The following is a 4,620-nucleotide window of genomic DNA, read 5'->3' on the forward strand; positions in this document are numbered from 1 at the left end:
CTCTCCTTCCCTGTTGTTCTGTATCCCCTTCCCTGTTGTTCTGTATCCCCTTCCCTGTTGTTCTGTATCTCCTTCCCTGTTGTTCTGTATATCCTTCCCTGTTGTTCTGTATCTCCTTCTCTGTTGTTCTGTATCTCCTTCCCTGTTGTTCTGTCTCTCCTTCTCTGTTGTTCTGTATCTCCTTCCCTGTTGTTCTGCATCCCCTTCCCTGTTGTTCTGTAACCCCTTCCCTGTTGTTCTGTCTCTCCTTCTCTGTTGTTCTGTCTATCCTTCCCTGTTGTTCTGTCTATCCTTCCCTGTTGTTCTGTATCTCCTTCCCCTGTTGTTCTGTCTATCCTTCCCTGTTGTTCTGTATCCCCTTCCTGTTGTTCTGTATCTCCTTCCCTGTTGTTCTGTCTCTCCTTCCCTGTTGTTCTGTATCCCCTTCCCTGTTGTTCTGTATCCCCTTCCCTGTTGTTCTGTATCTCCTTCCCTGTTGTTCTGTATATCCTTCCCTGTTGTTCTGTATCTCCTTCTCTGTTGTTCTGTATCTCCTTCCCTGTTGTTCTGTCTCTCCTTCTCTGTTGTTCTGTATCTCCTTCCCTGTTGTTCTGTATCTCCTTCCCTGTTGTTCTGCCTCTCCTTCCCTGTTGTTCTGGCTCTCCTTCCTTGTTGTTCTGTCTCTCCTTCCCTGTTGTTCTGTCTCTCCTTCCTTGTTGTTCTGTCTCTCCTTCCCTGTTGTTCTGTCTCTCCTTCCCTGTTGTTCTGTCTCTCCTTCCCTGTTGTTCTGTCTCTCCTTCCTTGTTGTTCTGTCTATCCTTCCCTGTTGTTCTGTATCTCCTTCCCTGTTGTTCTGTATCTCCTTCCCCTGTTGTTCTGTCTATCCTTCCCTGTTGTTCTGTATCTCCTTCCCCTGTTGTTCTGTGTATCCTTCCCTGTTGTTCTGTCTCTCCTTCCCTGTTGTTCTGTCTCTCCTTCCCTGTTGTTCTGTCTCTCCTTCCCTGTTGTTCTGTGTATCCTTCCCTGTTGTTCTGTATCCCCTTCCCTGTTGTTCTGTATCCCCTTCCCTGTTGTTCTGTATCTCCTTCCCTGTTGTTCTGTATATCCTTCCCTGTTGTTCTGTATCTCCTTCTCTGTTGTTCTGTATCTCCTTCCCTGTTGTTCTGTCTCTCCTTCTCTGTTGTTCTGTATCTCCTTCCCTGTTGTTCTGTATCCCCTTCCCTGTTGTTCTGTATCCCCTTCCCTGTTGTTCTGTCTCTCCTTCTCTGTTGTTCTGTCTATCCTTCCCTGTTGTTCTGTCTATCCTGCCCTGTTGTTCTGTATCTCCTTCCCCTGTTGTTCTGTCTATCCTTCCCTGTTGTTCTGTATCTCCTTCCCCTGTTGTTCTGTGTATCCTTCCCTGTTGTTCTGTCTCTCCTTCCCTGATGTTCTGTCTCTCCTTCCCTGTTGTTCTGTCTCTCCTTCCCTGTTGTTCTGTCTATCCTTCCCAGTTGTTCTGTATCTCCTTCCCCTGTTGTTCTGTGTATCCTTCCCTGTTGTTCTGTCTCTCCTTCCTTGTTGTTCTGTCTCTCCTTCCCTGTTGTTCTGTATCTCCTTTCCCTGTTGTTCTGTATCCCCTTCCCTGTTGCTCTGTCTCTCCTTCCTTGTTGTTCTGTCTATCCTTCCCTGTTGTTCTGTATCCCCTTCCCTGTTGTTCTGTCTCTCCTTCTCTGTTGTTCTGTATCTCCTTCCCCTGTTGTTCTGTGTATCCTTCCCTGTTGTTCTGTATCCCCTTTCCTGTTGTTCTGTATCTCCTTCCCTGTTGTTCTGTATCTCCTTCCCTGTTGTTCTGTATCCCCTTCCCTGTTGTTCTGTATCCCCTTCCCTGTTGTTCTGTATCCCCTTCCCTGTTGTTCTGTATATCCTTCACTGTTGTTCTGTCTCTCCTTCCCTGTTATTCTATCTCTCCTTCCCTGTTGTTCTGTCTCTCCTTCCCTGTTGTTCTGTCTCTCCTTCCTTGTTGTTCTATCTCTCCTTCCCTGTTGTTCTGTCTCTCCTTCTCTGTTGTTCTGTATCTCCTTCCCTGTTGTTCTGTATATCCTTCCCTGTTGTTCTGTCTCTCCTTCTCTGTTGTTCTGTATCTCCTTCCCTGTTGTTCTGTATATCCTTCCCTGTTGTTCTGTCTCTCCTTTCCTGTTGTTCTGTATCTCCTTCCCTGTTGTTCTGTATATCCTTCCCTGTTGTTCTGTATCTCCTTCCCTGTTGTTCTGTATCTCCTTCCCTGTTGTTCTGTATCTCCTTCCCTGTTGTTCTGTGTATCCTTCCCTGTTGTTCTGTGTATCCTTCCCTGTTGTTCTGTCTCTCCTTCCCTGTTGTTCTGTCTCTCCTTCCCTGTTGTTCTGTCTCTCCTTCCCTGTTGTTCTGTATCCCCTTCCCTGTTGTTCTGTATCCCTTCCCTGTTGTTCTGTATCTCCTTCCCTGTTGTTCTGTATATCCTTCCCTGTTGTTCTGTATCTCCTTCTCTGTTGTTCTGTATCTCCTTCCCTGTTGTTCTGTCTCTCCTTCTCTGTTGTTCTGTATCTCCTTCCCTGTTGTTCTGCATCCCCTTCCCTGTTGTTCTGTAACCCCTTCCCTGTTGTTCTGTCTCTCCTTCTCTGTTGTTCTGTCTATCCTTCCCTGTTGTTCTGTCTATCCTTCCCTGTTGTTCTGTATCTCCTTCCCCTGTTGTTCTGTCTATCCTTCCCTGTTGTTCTGTATCCCCTTTCCTGTTGTTCTGTATCTCCTTCCCTGTTGTTCTGTCTCTCCTTCCCTGTTGTTCTGTATCCCCTTCCCTGTTGTTCTGTATCCCCTTCCCTGTTGTTCTGTATCTCCTTCCCTGTTGTTCTGTATATCCTTCCCTGTTGTTCTGTATCTCCTTCTCTGTTGTTCTGTATCTCCTTCCCTGTTGTTCTGTCTCTCCTTCTCTGTTGTTCTGTATCTCCTTCCCTGTTGTTCTGTATCCCCTTCCCTGTTGTTCTGTATCCCCTTCCCTGTTGTTCTGTCTCTCCTTCTCTGTTGTTCTGTCTATCCTTCCCTGTTGTTCTGTCTATCCTTCCCTGTTGTTCTGTATCTCCTTCCCCTGTTGTTCTGTCTATCCTTCCCTGTTGTTCTGTATCTCCTTCCCCTGTTGTTCTGTGTATCCTTCCCTGTTGTTCTGTCTCTCCTTCCCTGTTGTTCTGTCTCTCCTTCCCTGTTGTTCTGTCTCTCCTTCCCTGTTGTTCTGTCTCTCCTTCCCTGTTGTTCTGTCTATCCTTCCCTGTTGTTCTGTATCTCCTTCCCCTGTTTTTCTGTGTATCCTTCCCTGTTGTTCTGTCTCTCCTTCCTTGTTGTTCTGTCTCTCCTTCCCTGTTGTTCTGTATCTCCTTCCCCTGTTGTTCTGTATCCCCTTCCCTGTTGCTCTGTCTCTCCTTCCTTGTTGTTCTGTCTATCCTTCCCTGTTGTTCTGTATCCCCTTCCCTGTTGTTCTGTCTCTCCTTCTCTGTTGTTCTGTATCTCCTTCCCCTGTTGTTCTGTGTATCCTTCCCTGTTGTTCTGTATCCCCTTTCCTGTTGTTCTGTATCTCCTTCCCTGTTGTTCTGTATCTCCTTCCCTGTTGTTCTGTATCCCCTTCCCTGTTGTTCTGTATCCCCTTCCCTGTTGTTCTGTATCCCCTTCCCTGTTGTTCTGTATATCCTTCCCTGTTGTTCTGTCTCTCCTTCCCTGTTATTCTATCTCTCCTTCCCTGTTGTTCTGTCTCTCCTTCCCTGTTGTTCTGTCTCTCCTTCCTTGTTGTTCTATCTCTCCTTCCCTGTTGTTCTGTCTCTCCTTCTCTGTTGTTCTGTATCTCCTTCCCTGTTGTTCTGTATATCCTTCCCTGTTGTTCTGTCTCTCCTTCTCTGTTGTTCTGTATCTCTTTCCCTGTTGTTCTGTATATCCTTCCCTGTTGTTCTGTCTCTCCTTCCCTGTTGTTCTGTATATCCTTCCCTGTTGTTCTGTCTCTCCTTTTCTGTTGTTCTGTATCTCCTTCCCTGTTGTTCGGTATATCCTTCCCTGTTGTTCTGTATCTCCTTCCCTGTTGTTCTGTATATCCTTCCCTGTTGTTCTGTATCTCCTTCCCTGTTGTTCTGTCTCTCCTTCCCTGTTGTTCTGTCTCTCCTTCCCTGTTGTTCTGTATCCCCTTCCCTGTTGTTCTGTATCTCCTTCCCTGTTGTTCTGTATCTCCTTCCCTGTTGTTCTGTCTATCCTTCCCTGTTGTTCTGTCTATCCTTCCCTGTTGTTCTGTGTATCCTTCCCTGTTGTTCTGTCTCTCCTTCTCTGTTGTTCTGTCTCTCCTTTCCTGTTGTTTTGTCTCTCCTTCCCTGTTGTTCTGTATCTCCTTCCCTGTTGTTCTGTGTATCCTTCCCTGTTGTTCTGTGTATCCTTCCCTGTTGTTCTGTGTATCCTTCCCTGTTGTTCTGTATCTCCTTCCCTGTTGTTCTGTGTATCCTTCCCTGTTGTTCTGTGTATCCTTCCCTGTTGTTCTGTCTCTCCTTCTCTGTTGTTCTGTATCTCCTTCCCTGTTGTTTTGTCTCTCCTTCTCTGTTGCTCTGTATCTCCTTCCCTGTTGTTCTGTGTATCCTTCCCTGTTGTTCTGTGTATCCTTCC

This window comes from Procambarus clarkii, chromosome 26 (assembly GCF_040958095.1).
Source record: "Procambarus clarkii isolate CNS0578487 chromosome 26, FALCON_Pclarkii_2.0, whole genome shotgun sequence".
NCBI classification, from domain to species: Eukaryota; Metazoa; Arthropoda; class Malacostraca; order Decapoda; family Cambaridae; genus Procambarus; species Procambarus clarkii.